We start from the raw sequence: 17292 nt of genomic DNA, 5'->3' as shown, positions 1-17292 counted from the left end.
ATTTCTTCTCCATAGATTTTAAGACTTACTCCAAACTTTTCTTTTGTTTCCTTTATTGCTTGCTCAATATACAGATTAAATAACACGGGGATAGGCTACAACCCTGTCTCACTCCCTTCCCAACCGCTGCTTCCCTTTCATACCCTCGACTCTTACAACTGCCATCTGCTTTCTGTACAAATTGTGAATAGCCTTTCGCTCCCTGTATTTTACCCCTGCCACCTTCAGAATTTGAAAGAGAGTATTCCAATCAACATTGTCAAAAGCTTTCTCTAAGGCTACAAATGCTAGAAACGTAGGTTTGCCTTTCCTTAATCTTTCTTCTAAGATAAGTAGTAGGGTCAGTATTGCCTCACGTGTTCCAACATTTCTACGGAATCGGAACTGATCTTCCCCGAGGTCGGCTTCTATCAGTTTTTCCATTCGTTTGTAAAGAACTCGCGTTAGTATTTTGCAACTGTGACTTATTAAACTGATAGTTCGGTAATTTTCACATCTGTCAACACCTGCTTTCTTTGGGATTGGAATTATTATATTCTTCTTGAAGTATGAGGGAATTTCGCCTGTCTCATACATCTTGCTCACCAGGTGGTAGAGTTTTGTCAGGACTGGCTCTCCCAAGGCTGTCAGTAGTTCTAATGGATTGTTCTCTACTCCGCGGGTCTTGTTTCGTCTCAGGTCTTTCAGTGCTCTGTCAAACTCTTCACGCAATATCAAATCCTCCATTTCATCTTCATCTACATCCTCTTCCGTTTCCATAATATTGTCCTCAAGTACATCGCCCTTGTATAAACCCTCTATATACTCCTTCCACCTTTCTGCTTTCCCTTCTTTGCTTAGAACTGGGTTTCCATCTGAGCTCTTGATATTCATGCATGTGGTTCTCCTTTCTCCAAAGGTCTCTTTAATTTTCTGTAGGCAGTATCTATCTTACCTCTAATGAGATAAGCCTCTACATCCTTACATTTGTCTTGTAGCCATCCCCGCTTAGCCATTTTGCACTTCCTGCTGTGGATCTCATTTTTGAGACGTTTGTATTCCTTTTTGCCTGCTTCATTTACTGAATTTTTATGTTTTCTCCTTTCATCAATTAAATTTAATATTTCTTCTGTTACCGAAGGGATTCTGCTAGCCCTCGTCTTTTTACCTATTTGATCCTCTGCTGCCTTCACTATTTGATCCCTCAGAGCTAACCATTCTTCTTCTACTGTATTTCTTTCCCCCATTCCTGTCAATTGTTCCCTTATTCTGTCCCTGAAGCTCTGTACAACCTCCGGTTTAGTCAGTTTATCCAGGTCCCATCTCCTTAAATTCCCACCTTTTTGCAGTTTTTTCAGTTTCAATCTACAGTTCATAACTAATAGATTGTGGTCAGAGTCCACATCTGCCCCTTGAAATGTCTTACAATTTAAAACCTGGTTCCTAAATCTCTGTCTTACCATTATTTAATTTATCTGATACCTTTTAGTATCTCCAGGGTTCTTCCATGTATGCAACCTTCTTTCATGATTCTTAAACCAAGTGTTAGCTATGATTAAGTTATGCTCTGCGCAAAATTCTACCAGGCGGCTTCAACTTTCATTTCTTAGCCTCAATCCATATTCACCTACTATGTTTCCTTCTCTCCCTTTTCCTACCGTCGAATTCCAGTCACCCATGACTATTAAATTTTCATCTCCCTTGACTACCTGAATAATTTCTTTTATCTCATCGTATATGTCATGAATTTCTTCGTCATCTACAGAGCTAGTTGGCATATAAACTTGTACTACTGTAGTAGGCGTGGGCTTCATGTCTATCTTGGCCACAATAAGGCGTTCACTATGCTGTTTGTAGTAGCTTATTCGTACTCCTATTTTTTATTCATTATTAAACCTACTCCTGCATTACCCCTATTTGATTTTGTATTTATAACCCTGTATTCAGCTGACCAAAAGCCTTGTTCCTCCTGCCACCGAACTTCACTGATTCCCACTATATCTAACTTTAACCTATCCATTTCCCTTTTTAAATTTTCTAACCTACCTGCCCGATTAAGGGATCTGACATTCCACGCTCCGATCCGTAGGACGCCAGTTTTCTTTCTCCTGATAACAACGTCCTCTTGAGTAGTCCCCGGCCGGAGATCCGAATGGGGGACTATTTTACCTCCGGAATATTTTACCCAAGAGAACGCCATCATCATTTAATCATACAGTAAAGCTGCATGCCCTCGGGAAAAATTACGGCTGTAGTTTCCCCTTGCTTTCAGCCGTTCGCAGTACCAGAACAGCAAGGCCATTTTGGTTAGTGTTACAAGGCCAGATCAGTCAATCATCTACATCTACATCTACATTGATACTCCGCAAGCCACCCAACGGTGTGTGGCGGAGGGCACCTTACGTGCCACTGTCATTACCTCCCTTTCATGTTCCAGTCGCGTATGGTTCGCGGGAAGAACGACTGTCTGAAAGCCTCCGTGCGCGCTCTAATCTCTCTAATTTTACATTCATTATCTCATCGGGAAGTATAAGTAGGGGGAAGCAATATATTCGATACCTCATCCAGAAACGCATCCTCTCGAAACCTGGCGAGCAAGCTACACCGCGATGCAGAGCGCCTCTCTTGCAGAGTCTGCCACTTGAGTTTATTAAACATCTCCGTAACGCTATCACGGTTACCAAATAACCCAGTGACGAAACGCGCCGCTCTTCTTTGGATCTTCTCTATCTCCTCCGTCAACCCGACCTGGTACGGATCCCACACTGATGAGCAATACTCAAGTATAGGTGTGTTTTGTAAGCCACCTCCTTTGTTGATGGACTACATTTTCTAAGCACTCTCCCAATGAATCTCAACCTGGTACCCGCCTTACCAACAATTAGTTTTATATGATCATTCCACTTCAAATCGTTCCGTACGCATACTCCCAGATATTTTACAGAAGTAACTGCTGCCAGTGTTTGTTCCGCTATCATATAATCATACAATAAAGGATCCTTCTTTCTATGTATTCGCAATACATTACATTTGTCTACGTTAAGGGTCAGTTGCCACTCCCTGCACCAAGTACCTATCCGCTGCAGATCTTCCTGTATTTCGCTACAATTTTCTAATGCAGCAACTTCTCTGTATACTACAGCATCATCCGCGAAAAGCCGCATGGAACTTCCGACACTATCTACTAAGTCATTTATATATATTGTGAAAAGCAATGGTCCCATAACACTCCCCTGTGGCACGCCAGAGGTTACTTTAACGTCTGTAGACGTCTCTCCATTGATAACAACATGCTGTGTTCTGTTTGCCAAAAACTCCTCAATCCAGCCACACAGCTGGTCTGATATTCCGTAGGCTCTTACTTTGTTTATCAGGCGACAGTGCGGAACTGTATCGAACGCCTTCCGGAAGTCAAGAAAAATAGCATCTACCTGGGAGCCTGTATCTAATATTTTCTGGGTCTCATGAACAAATAAGGCGAGTTGGGTCTCACACGATCGCTGTTTCCGGAATCCATGTTGATTCCTACATAGTAGATTCTGGGTTTCCAGAAATGACATGATACGCGAGCAAAAAACATGTTCTAAAATTCTACAAGAGATCGACGTAAGAGATATAGGTCTATAGTTTTGCGCATCTGCTCGACGACCCTTCTTGAAGACTGGGACTATCTGTGCTCTTTTCCAATCATTTGGAACCCTCCGTTCCTCTAGAGACTTGCGGTACACGGCTGTTAGAAGGGGGGCAAGTTCTTTCGCGTACTCTGTGTAGAATCGAATTGGTATCCCGTCTGGTCCAGTGGACTTTCCTCTATTGAGTGATTCCAGTTGCTTTTCTATTCCTTGGACACTTGCCCCTGCAACTACTGAAATGGCTGCTGCCCCTCTTCAGGAACCACACGCTTGTCTGGCCTCTCAACAGATACCCCTCCGTTGTGGTTGCACCTCCGGTACGGCTATCTGTATCGTTGAGGCACGCAAGCCTCCCCACCAACGTCAAGGTCCATGGTTCATGGGGGTGGGGGGAGAGTCCACATCTGCCCCTGGAAATGTCTTACAATTTAAAACCTGGTTCCTAAATCTCTGTCTTACCATTATGTAATCTATCTGATACCTTCTAGTATCTCCAGGGTTCTTCCATGTATACTACCCTCTTTAATGATTCTAGAACCAAGTGTTAGCTATGATTAAGTTATGCTCTGTACAAAATTCTGCCAGGCGGCTTCCTCTTTCATTTCTTACCCCCAATCAATAATCACCTAGTACGTTTCCTTCTCTTCCTTTCCCTCTTATCGAGTTCCAGTCACAAATGACTATTAAATTTTCGTCTCCCTTCTCTGTCTGAATAATTTCTTTTACCTCATCATGCTTTTCATCAATTTCTTCGTCATCTGCAGAGCTAGTTGGCATATAAACTTTTAATACTGTAATATCTTGGCCACAATAACGCGTTCACTGTGCTGTTTGTAGTATCTTACCCGCACTTCTAATTTTTTTATTCACTGTTAAACCTACTCCTGCATGACCCCTATTTGATTTTGTATTGATAACCCTGTATTCAGCTGACCAAAAGTCTTGTTCTTCCTGCCACCGAACTTCACTAATTCCCACTATATCTAACTTTAACCAATCCATTTCCCTTTTTAAATTTTCTAACCTACCTGCCCGATCAAGCGACAAATATGGTATCAGAAATTGGTTACCATATAAATATAAATTAAAATACGTTGGATAGCATCCACTGGTGTGATAATGTACCAACAAGCTGTCACAAATTCGTTAAAATACCAACATAGTCACAGGCAGCAATTTAATAAGTGACAGTTCCAATCGATGTGAAATGGAGGTCAAGAAAAATTACCAATGTATATACACAACATGCAAATATAAAAAAGTTAAGAAAATAGTGTTAAAATTCTATGTATTATTCGCAGGTAGCTTGTAAACAGGAATTATAGGCTAAGTAGCCCCACTGCAACAAAGAAGTTCAGCTGGAGTAGCGGACTTGGATTCATACTCATATTGTCATATTTACGATTATTATTTCAGCAATAATAGACTATGATATAGTGATATGATATAGTGTGTTAAAGGACGTGTAACAGAGATTTAAGACGGCGAGTCATGATGAAACTGCAGGAAATCGATAAAATAAATCAATAAATACAAAAAATGTTCGCCACGAAGCTAGAGCAACACGCTTCCGATTAGCGGAATGCAAGTGTCGCGCTCCGCGAACTGCGGAATCGTGTCGCCCGCGAACGGTCACGCTTTCCGTCGTGCACAGCGCAAAAAGATTTGTGGACTGGGGAAGGGAGAAGGAGGGGTTGGGGTCGGTAGGCGTGGAGAGGCGATTTCCTCGCAGGAAAAGCGGCCGCGCCTATTAGCGCTGCTTGCATTCAAATACCGTTCTTGTGGCGCCGGCGATGATTCGGCGAAGCGTCGCGCGGTGACAATTCCACGGCGCGCGGCGCATGCGCGGCGACGCGGCACGGGGAAAAGACCGCAAGAACTGCGAAGCAGCGGCTGCGCTACCCGGTAGGCAGATTACCGGTCGGATGAACCACGGCGAGCTGCAGCTGCGACAAGACACGACAGGAGACACTCAGAGCTGTGGCGTCTTCTGTTTACTAAAACCAGGAACCGGTAGAGAGCGAGGACCGAGTTCATTAGAAGTACGCTAACTCAATGTTGTGTTTCTGCTGCAATCTCGTTGCTCGCATCTTTGCTGCGTGGTCCGGTGATTACGAAACAAGCCCGCTGAGTGTTATCGCAGCATGTAAAGAAACTTCAGCCGCGAGTGGTTGCTACAGGGTCACTCCAGCAGTGCGGTGCTTTAACTCTCCCTCTTTGCTTGGTTTCTCGCTCAGCGTACGTCTCCTTCGACATCTCCATATCCATCCATAGTCTGCCAACCACTTCGAAATGAAACTTCCTGGAAGATTAAAACTCTGTGCCGGACCGAGACTCGAACTCAGGACCTTTGCCTTTCGCGGGCAAGTACTCTACGAACTGAGCTACCCAAGCAGGACTCACGCCTAATACTCACAGCCTTACTTCTGCCAGTATCTCGTCTCCTACCTTCCAAACTTTACAGAAGCTCTCCTGCGAACCTTGCAGAACTAGCACTCCTGGTAGAAAGGATATTGCGGAGACATGGCTTAGCCACAGCCTGGGGGATGTTTCCAGAATGAGATTTTCACTCTGCAACGGAGTGTGCGCTGATATGAAACTTCCGGGTGGATTAAAACTGTAATGTTCGGAGGGTTGGAGACGAGGTACTGGCAGTTGTAAGGCTGTGAGGACGGGGCGTGAGTCGTGCTTGGGTAGCTCGGTTGGTAGAGCACTGGCCCGCGAAAGGCAAAGGTCCTGAGTTTGAGTCTCGGTCCGGCACAGCGTTTTAATCTGCCAGGAAGTTTCATATCAGCGCACACTCCGCTGCAGAGTGAAAATCTCATTCTACTTCGAAGTGGGTAGCAGAATATACTGCCCGCTGTACCATATATTGAGACGTGGAGAGCGGGAAAAATGACTTCTTAAATACCACTGTGCAAGCTGTAATTATATTAATCTAATCTTTACGATCAGTGCTAGGTCGATAGGTAGGGAGCTGTACATACTTCTACATTCCTCACTTCATACTGAAACTTGCAACGGTGTAATCGCTCGTTCGAGAAGTGGTTCGAGCGTAACTTCAAGCATCTTCCACCTCCGATTTTCCTGCCTTTCCTGACTCTCTCACTTCATCAAACAACATGTGACTATTGGTACTGCTTTTCTTAGTAAGTTTTCAATGTCTACTAATAGTCCTATTTGGTACGGATCCCACCACTACACTAAATAGCCAAAGAAACTGCTACACCTGCCTAATACCGTCTAGGGCTCCAGCGAGCACCCAGAGGTGACGCAACACGACGTGGCATGGACTCGACTAATGTCTGAATTGCAGTAATGCTGGAGGGAACTGAAACCATGAATCCTGTTGGGCTGTCCATAAATCCGTAAGAATACGAGGGGGTGAGGATCTCTTCTGAACAGCACGTTGCAAGACATCCCAGATATACATCAATTATGTTCATTTCTAGGGAGTTTGGTGACCAGCGGAAGTGTTTAACCCAGAAGCGTGTTCCTGGAGCCACTCTGTAGCAATACCGGACGTGTGAGATCTCGCATTGTCCTTCTGGAATTGCTCAAATCGATCGGAATGTACAATGGACATCAATCGACGAAGGTGATCACACAGGATGCTTACGTGCGTGTCAGAGTCGTATCTAGAAGTATCTGAGTTCCCATATCACTCCAACTGCACACGCCTCACACCATTACAGAGCATCTACCAGCTTGAACAGTCCCCTGCTGACATGCAAGGTCCATGGATTCATCAGGTTGTTTCCACATTCGTACACGTCCATCCGCTCCATACAATTTGAAACAACACTCGTCGGACCAGACAGCATGTTTCCAGTCATCAACAGTCCAATGCCCGTGTTGAAGGGACCAGGCGATGCGTAAATCTTTGTGTCGTGCAGTCATCAAGTACACACGAGTGGGCATTCGGCTGCGAAAGCCAATATCGATGATGCTTTGTTGAATGGTTCGCAGGCTGACCGCTGTAGATGGGCCAGCAAATCTGCAGCAATTCGCTGACGGGTTGCACTTCTGCCACGCTGAACGATTCTCCTCAGTAGTCGTTGATCCCGTTCTTGCAGGAACTTTTTCCGGCCACAGCGATGTCGCAGGTTTAATGTTTTACCGGATTCTTGATATTCACGGTACACTCGTGAAATGGCTGTCCGGGAAAAGCCCCACTTCATCGCTACCTCGGAGATGGTGTGTCCCATCGCTCGTGCACCGACTATAAAACCACGTTCAAACTCACTTAAATCTTGATAACCTGCCATTGTAGCAGCAGTAACCGTTCTAACAACAGTGCCTGACACTTGTTGTTTTATAAACGCTTTGGCGACCGCAGCGCCGTATTCTGCCTGTTTGCATATCTCTGTATCTGAATACGCATATCTATACCAGTTTCTTCGGCGCTTCAGAGTATATTCTATAATGCTTCGCGTGAGTATTTTGGAAGCAATCTCTTTTACACACTGACTGCATTTTACCAGTATCCAGCCAATGAAACCACCATATTCTGACGGTATTTTTGTAAGAAGCTACAAGTGACAGTTTTTAACAGGTACTTATTTCAACCGTTTTTCGACACACAACTATCTGGAACGAGGACGATACAGATTTTCATAATTGCTTCATGATCGATGACGTTATGTGTTACAGTTTTCTAAATTAGTTCCTCCGTTTCACCTAATTTATCGTTTCTTCTTTTTTTCATTTAAATATGAGCAGGAATATCTACAAGTGACAGATATAGTATATCAAATATTCGAGGATAAAACTTAACAAAATATTACGTCACAGTGAACAGGGCTACGAACTGCTCTTAACCCTAGGACGCTCAAGCCTTTTTTTCTAACTTGGATGCCTAAGGGGGGAGGGGGGTGGGTTGGGCAAGCCCACAGGCATTAAATAAGTTTACTGACGAAAAATTACAACTTTCAAAATGGTTTATGTATTTTAGCTAAGGCATCGGTTTATAAATGTTGCTAATTGTTATAAATATTGGACTGAGTGAATAAAAAATTGACATATTATAATACAGAATACAGATGTGTTTACATACAATAGACTACTCTGAGTCCTCAACTTCAAGGCAAGAGACACACTTCACAATTTTTTCTGAGTGTGTGTTACACACATGTTTATGACACTGTCCACAATTGTGTTTTGGTTTACTTAGATTGTTGTACTTCTGCTTCTTTGTTTAGTTTTTCTTACACAAACATGGCACCGACCTTTCCCTGCAGGAGGCTGACGTGCTTCTGGTGTCACTTCTTTGATTTTCTTTTGTAGAATAGTCTCCATTGACTGAACAATTTCGTTAGATAACCCTCTTTCATTGGCACTTCTTTCTTCTACCTGAAATTTCACTAGTTCCATCCGAGCTTGCAGAAGATAAAGTTTCTGTTTGTTGTGTTTCTCTTCATTCCATCTTGGATGTTGCTGGATGAATATGGTGGTTGCATTGATAGCACTAATGTCGATGAGAGAGTAAAATACGGATAGAGGCCATCTCTTTGTTCCCCTCTTGTAGGTGTACATACGCGCCATTTGATCAATGGTTTAAATTCCACCATTAACGGAATTATAATATGTATTTATCTCAGTTTTATTCTTCTCTCCTCCAACAGTGCCTTTATCTTGGTGCATTGTTGACAATATCAGTAAGTTCTTACATGGTTTCGTTTTTGCTGAGTAGGACACCAAAGTTACTGGAGGCCTACGTGTTGGAAACTGCACTAACTCACTGCAAGTTTACAAGATAAATAACAGCTGACTGTCATCAACAATCACTTCCTCTGAAAGTAAACCGATTGTTGTGAATATCAAGAATACCCAAAAACAAGAAACTAACTTGCATTGTTGTGGAGATGAGAAATATGAAATCCTACTAAGGGAAATTTTCTATAGCATGGAAGCCTAAGGGGGGGTTTGTTGGACCCATAATAAGTTTGTTCATTTTTTCTTTCAAAGCGGGAATTTTCTATAAAATATATTGACACTAACGTTTCATAAAATAGCCAACAAACAATAACCCAAAGGGAATATGTAGTATGAAAGTTACTTGCGCAAAAGCAGGGGACATAAAAAAATTGTGGGTTCTACGAACCCCCCCCCCCCCTTAGGCGTCCTAGGGTTAAACAGAAATTTCGTTGACAATTTTGGGTACCTTACACTAATCTAGGCCAATAACTCTGGTTAATTTTTTAGTTGTTGTTAGACCTGGAACAAGTGTCTTCGGCGTGGACAGTCTACACTGAAAGGGAGCATCGATATCACCTTTTCTTTCTCGCTCTCAAAAATCACATATCTGATGCGAACGAACCACTAGTCTTGTAGTCAGACATTGCACAGAACACAGGTTTTGCTTCACACACTGCGGGTAATCGACTCAGCTAGCGATGTGAACAGCTGCAGGGTGAAGGTCCCTAGCGACAAGCGAGTTATCTGTGCCAGTAGCGATGCTGCAGCATTAACGCCCCCTCACCTGCGCCGTCGCTTCTCGCTTCTATCAGCACCTGGCGAGGAGATTATCTTCTCTCTACTACACAGATTGTACACGGCGGACATCTCAAGACAGAGATAATCAGCGAAAGAGCAGCGATGTAAGCGGATGATGCTGTCTACTGTTGCTTATGTCGCTCCAGAAAAGGTATACAAAGATAGACCAGCAACTACTTGACATTACACCAGAGCTGAATGGGACGCTGGAAAATCGAACCAAACCCAAACAACACATAAATTATTGTCCTTAAGAACAGAAATATATAATGGGCAGTCATATTAAAACGAGGCAGATGGAAAAAAATTACCCAGGTGTGATAAAGACTCACTCACGAAGGATTCTGTACAAACTTAACCATAGCTTTTTGCCTGTTATCGACATTGTCACTGATGAGACATTGGTTTCCGGGCTTCTAATACTTACAAGATGGTTTTAATTTAAAGTCTGAAGTTGGATCACAAAAAGGCAGAAGAAATATATGTGTGTGATATAATTAAAAATAATTTTTTACTGATTTTTTTCCCTTCCCTTATTCTGCGAAACCTTTTTCCCTGCCAATTTCATGAACCTACGTCAACCGGAAATACGCCATAGGCTTTAATAAGTGAGTTTGTATCAAAATATGTGACGTAAATGGCCGTATCTTTTGATTACGTGGACTTAGAAGCTTACCATTTTTACTCCACCAAAGGACTATTGACCTTAGTGTGTGATATATATATCAACTTGCTACTCGTATATATACTTATTCCCCAGAAAAAAGGCGCACAGCAGACGGAGCGACAGACACCAATCTGACGACAAATGACAAAGAAAGTGGTATAATTACAAATTGACAATGTTTGGATTTAGTCCATTGGTTGTACTGTGAAACCTTGCTTCTCGGAGAATTACATGATTGTATGACAACGGGAATTATCCTCTAGGTTTCGATGAGTGAGTACGCGAGTATCTAAATATGTTACATGAATGTCCATGTCTCTAGGTTGCATTGACTATGAAGCTTACATTTAGTACAGCGCCAAATGACTATAGACCTTAGTACGTGAGATAAATACCAGCTTCATGAATCAACCTGTTCCTCGGGACAGTCACATAAGAAATGACAAATTGTTTTCGAAAATATAATTAAAAATTCAGAAATTTTAGACTTCTTTTCTTGATTTGTACAATGAAACCTTGCGTCTTGCGAAATATCGTGATTCTAGACCAAGGATATGAATCTTATAGGTTTTAATGAGTAAGTTTGCAAATATGAAATACAGGGTGTAGGATTTTACATCTTTGAAAATCGATATAAAGCAATTCATTGGTTCAAATGGCTCTGAGCACTATGGGACTTAACATCTTAGGTCATAAGTCCCCTAGAACTTAGAACTACTTAAACCTAACTAACCTAAGGACATCACACACACCCATGCCCGAGGCAGGATTCGAACCTGGGACCGTAGCAGCTTCGCAGTTCCGGACTGCAGCGCCAGAACCGCACGGCCACCGCGGCCGGCAAAGCAATTCATTGTACGTAGAGAGGCGATTGTAGTGTCAATTTGTAGGGAAATACATGACGTTTTGTCTGCGCGTAGTTTGCTAGTGCCGAATCCCACCGTAAGGAGCGCTAGCGGCAGTTGCGTTAAAAATGCCTGCCTTCATTGGACCCGAGCGTAGAAGCTGTATGTTTTGGTTTGAAGAATCGAAGTTGGCGACAACAGTTCACCGTAACTTCCGTACTAAAAATGTTTTGTAGAAACAGGGTTCTCGGTAAGAAATGGGAAGTCATCAAGTCGTCCATGCAGATCTGACGACGTCCTCGTTTAGCGAGCGAGGCAACGTTTTGTCAACAGCCCTACCCATTTTTTGTACCATAGATCGATGGGGATGACCAAGAACGAAATGTTTACTTCATGCAAGATGGTGCACCACCCCACTACCTGGCTGACGTCCGGGATTTTCTCAGTGACCGTTTTCCAGGTCAACGGATTGGCCGTGATGCGCCAGTTGCGTGGCTCCTGCTTTCACCAGACCTGACACCACCCGACCTTTTTTTTAGGGATATTCATCAAGGATATCGTGTTTGTACCTCCTGTGCCTGCTTCTCTACCTGAACATAGAGCAAGAATTTACGCCGCCACTGAGTACGTTACACCTGCAATGCCACAGCGAGTTTGGTAAGAAATTGACTTCCGATTGGATGTGTGCAGGTTCAAATGGTTCAAATGGCTCTGAGCACTATGGGACTTCACTTCTGAGGTCATCAGTTCCCTAGAACTTAGAAATAATTAAACCTAACTAACCTAAGGACATCACACACATCCATGCCCGAGGCAGGATTCGAACCGGCGACCGTAGCGGTTGCGCGGTTCCGGACTGAAGCGCCTAGAACCGCTCGGCCACTCCAGCCGGCGATGTGTGCAGGATAGCCATCGGAAGCCATGTGCAACTTCTTTAGCTTAAGGAAAAAAAAAAAACCTTGATGTGTTTCCCAATAAAATAACATTAAAAACACCTCCACATCTTCTTTCAATAAATTTATATTAATTTGTAAAGTTGTAAAGCCATCTTTGAAAGACCCTGTAAGTGAGATAACCGGCGTAATCTTTTCATCGTATTGATTTCGTAGCTATATTTTATTACATCGCCAAGGCATAATAGAACTTAATATACCACACAAATTTCAGCTCGATACGTATATTCGTTCCTCAGAAAAAAAAGGTTCTGAACAATCGGACAGACAAACAGACACACAGAAGGATGAACAACGAAGTGATCGTATAAGTTCCGCTTTTACCCGCTGAGTTATGGAACCCTACAAATTGACTAAACCCTTTATTATATCGAAAGTAATCTCCACGACTATTAGCACTTTTATCCCACTGTGAGTCAATACTGTCAATGTCTTGCGGTTGCCAACGAAACCATGATTGAACCCGTGCGTGCACCTCTTCGTCCGAGCAAATCGACGGCTGCCGATGTCTTTCTCCAGGGCTTCAAAAATATCTAAATCGCCTGGACTGTGTGAAGGGCGTATAAGGGCTTCCCGGCAAATCTTATGCAGCGTACTCGTAACAGTCTTGCCAACAGGTGGATGTGCTTTGTCCTGCAACACAATGATTCCGTCTGTCAACAAAAAATGGTTCAAATGGCTCTGAGCACTATGGGACTTAACATCTGTGGTCATCAGTCCCCTAGAACTTAGAACTACTTAAACCTAACTAACCCATGGACATCACACACATCCATGCCCGAGGCAGGACTCGAACCTGCGACCGTAGCAGTCCCGCGGTTCCGGACTGAGCGCCTGAACCGCTAGACCACCGCGGCCGGCGTCTGTCAACATTACCGAGCGTTTTGACCTAATGGCGTGCTTAATTTTTGCAAAGTGTATATACTACATTCTACTTTTATTACTGGCCGGATAATTAATTAGAGTTTTTGACTTGGAAATTTTTGATGACTGAAGAGTCATAAATGGAAACTGATGAAATGCTTTTACGGCCGGCTGCCGAACAGATGCCATCTAACATATCTGAAATAACCTCTCTAGGAAATATAATAGTAAATGTTCTTAATCGTATTTTCTTATCAGTAGAACTGTTTGTCAAATAAATAGACGGGCACTGCATTTTACTTGATGTTATTTATGCTGCCCAAAATCCAATACTACTGAAGAAACTATTACAATAGGAGGAGCGACAAAATGTTCGCATCCTCTCTTCATCAATACACACCACAGACTCCTCTCTTTTTGCCGACTTGGAAAAAAAAGTGACAGTCACATCTCTCTCATCTAACAGCATCCCTGTTGCAGCGCATTGTTTCTGTTTTTATCCTACATACCTCTTTGCAAACATCTAGCAAATGCCATTACACCTGACCCATACAGTGGACTGTAGATTCATACACATAAGCACATAGTACAAAATTTCCTTTCCCTGTTAATTAATAGAAATTTATATGATTTACGTTTTTTACCCAGAGGGGCAAATTGCAGTCGTTGGTGGCCAAAGGTTCAGAAACATTAATTTTGGCCGTTCACTTATTGGCATATTTTTCTATCATACTTTAACATGCTGTTTTATTAATGTTTGTCTGCTATGTGAGAACGTTGTTTTTATCAAATTCCTTACATGACACATATTTTACCAAACGTTTTCTTAAACTACATTAAAATTACAAATAAATCAATGACTTTACACATATAAAGAAAATATCAAAAATTTTGTTTCATATTGTAAGTCCTTTTTCACATCCAATTAAATATTTATCTCTCTTTATTTACGTTTATGACAACTGCGTGTCTCTCCTTTAGTTTGCAACAAACATTTGCATCTTTTCTGTCCTTTTCTTTCCTATTATCGTTGAGTTGTAGGCATGAGCTGCCTCCATTGTTTGAAGTTTTCCGCACCACGAAGAGCATTATTCGCGCCTGTCGAGTGTGAACAATTCGTAGTGTCCACTCATGGGAACTGTTTACACCTCAGTATTGATTCCATCAGCTACGATGGTGACCAATGCATCGCGAGACCAAAGGACCCTGCTGGACCAGCTGTGTCTGGATGAAATCTTCGTCGACGTTTCAGTGAGTGTTCATCTTCCTATTGGCACACAAGTGCCACTGTACCGTTTATTCATCTTGGTGCTGTAGATTCGTTAAACTTGCTTCATTGCAGATGAAGAATCACTTGTCTATTGAGAAACTGAATCGTCACGCAGCACTATTTTCTAACTACCAGGTGGCAACTCCGCTCTGAGCACTATGGGACTTAACATCTTTGGTCATCAGTCCCCTAGAACTTAGAACTACTTAAACCTAACTAACCTAAGGACATCACACACATCCATGCCCGAGGCAGGATTCGAACCTGCGACCGTGGCAGTCCCGCGGTTCCAGACTGCAGCGCCTAGAACCGCACGGCCACCGCGGCCGGCACAACTCCGCATTTTCGAGGTATATTGCAGAACTTATGTAGCACTTTCTTACATGTTGATGGTGTTGACAACAATCATCCACAATTTTATTTAAGTTCCTTTATTCAAAAGATTGCATTACCGATTTCGAATCATTACAATTCATCGGCAGACGGCTTTCATGCTTTCATTAGAACATATGGTGCTATAACTATAAGCACGCCATCTGTATGACGTGCTTATAACTATGTATTATTAATATTTTAGGACAACTAATCTATAAGAAACGCACCACATATTCTAACGAAAGCATGAAAGTCGTCTAACGACAAATTGTAATGATTCGAAACCAGTAATGGTATCTTTTGAATAAAAGAATTTAAAATAAATTTGTGGCTGATTGCAGTCTCAACACCATCAACTTCTGTTTTCAAATAACAGTCAAGGTCTCCAGCCACGACATCATATGACGAAATTGCACTTGCTCACATGTATTTGCATTTTCTAATGTGTCTGATGTCACATAAAACTACTTTTGACAGGTTTCAGAGTTAGAAGGAAGTCTTATCTATATTCTTAGGTTCCGCGTAACAAATTTTTGCTGACAACATTATTTCTAGCTCCAAGAAAATTTTCTTCTTTTTATTTCTTCAGTGAGTGAAGAATTTACTTCTCAAAATCCTTACACACCCCAAAACAACCTGAAAACTAATATTATTATCAACACAATCAAGAGCAATTTCACAACTACGAGCGAAAAGAGAGAGAGCGCAAGAATTCAACCAAGCAACTTCTGCGTAAGATAACCTTCAAGCACCTTCCTGTACTAGTATTTGTTTTCACAAACAATTTACGCTACATGCTGTAGCTGTGTGGAGTCGCTTATATTTTGTCTTTGCTGCTCACTAAGTATAACATTACGTCATAATTTTAAAGGTGGTTGTTGTTATGATTGGTCACTTCAGGGCCCGCACCTCGTGGTCGTGCGGTAGCGTTCTCGCTTCCCACTCCCGGGTTCCCGGGTTCGATTCCCGGCGGGGTCAGGGATTTTCTCTGCCTCGTGATGGCTGGGTGTTGTGTGGTGGCCTTAGGTTAGTTAGGTTTAAGTAGTTCTAAGTTCTAGGGGACTTATGACCACAGCAGTTGAGTCCCATAGTGCTCAGAGCCATTTGGTCACTTCAGGTGGAAGAAGCGGTACTTTTATTGTAATACGGTGTTAAAGCACGTCAATATACCCAGAAGACGTCCAATGTAATCATGGCCGCAATGTTGGTTTCTCCAGTATAGTTTCTTACGTTATGTCGCGATACGATACTCAGAAAAACTTCTTTGTCACCTGACTCCAGCCGCGGAAACCTACGCAGTTATATGAATTACCTTGTTCCATTGGCGCTAGTTTTCCCTATCCGGGAACAATTCTTGACGCGGCAATTTCAGAGTAAATAATTAGCGTATCATTTAACTAGTGCTTTCTAAAAGCAAATCAATGATGTAGCTAGGGCGTGCCTATTGTAGTAAAAAGCCAACATTGTCCTGACTTAGCTTTGTTTATTCTGGGTTGGGAACCCGAATGGAGACCTTGGCGCTTTGTGTGGTTCCTGTTGACGCTGTTGCCCGTGCTACGTGCAGTGTGTGGAATGTATTCACTGTGCGACGGGCAACGGACGTGGAGGTGCAGGGTGAGGTAAGTTCTTCTCCAGCAATACAACGTAAATCTCAATCCGCTGGATTCCGCAGTTTAGCCGCACGCAAAAGCACAATACAGCAACAGTATCTGAAACTCTTAATACAACGGCCAACTTACACCATCGCTTACTTCAGACAGGAAAACAAAAAGGCACTGCTGTTTCTGACATAGTCAGAAGAATCAATGCGAGGCCATTTCCGACTCTTGGAAACAACGAATACGTTTTGAGAATCGTTAAGTGACTCTTGGCACTGAAGTTTGATGTATTGACGCTGACGGCATTCGGTATCCAAGACATTCCTCTTCAGTATCGGTGAAGGAACTTCTTTATGCAGGGCACCCCAGGACGAACGGTTAATATTGAGGCATATTACAGGAACGATCGTTGTAAGCAAAGAATTCTAGTCATTATGGGCTCTAAAATGCATACGTTAAAAGCTAGGAACGCTTCTTGATCTCGAATACTGTGAAACAAATCTCCTCTACTGCAAGCTCTTTGCGTTCCATATTTTGAGCGGCGATAATATGCACCAAACAAGACAAAATAAGTTCAATACCCAAAAGCTGTAAACTCCATACGTCAAGGGGTT

This window comes from Schistocerca americana, chromosome 6 (assembly GCF_021461395.2).
Source record: "Schistocerca americana isolate TAMUIC-IGC-003095 chromosome 6, iqSchAmer2.1, whole genome shotgun sequence".
NCBI lineage: Eukaryota > Metazoa > Arthropoda > Insecta > Orthoptera > Acrididae > Schistocerca > Schistocerca americana.
This window is presented reverse-complemented; position numbering follows the sequence as displayed.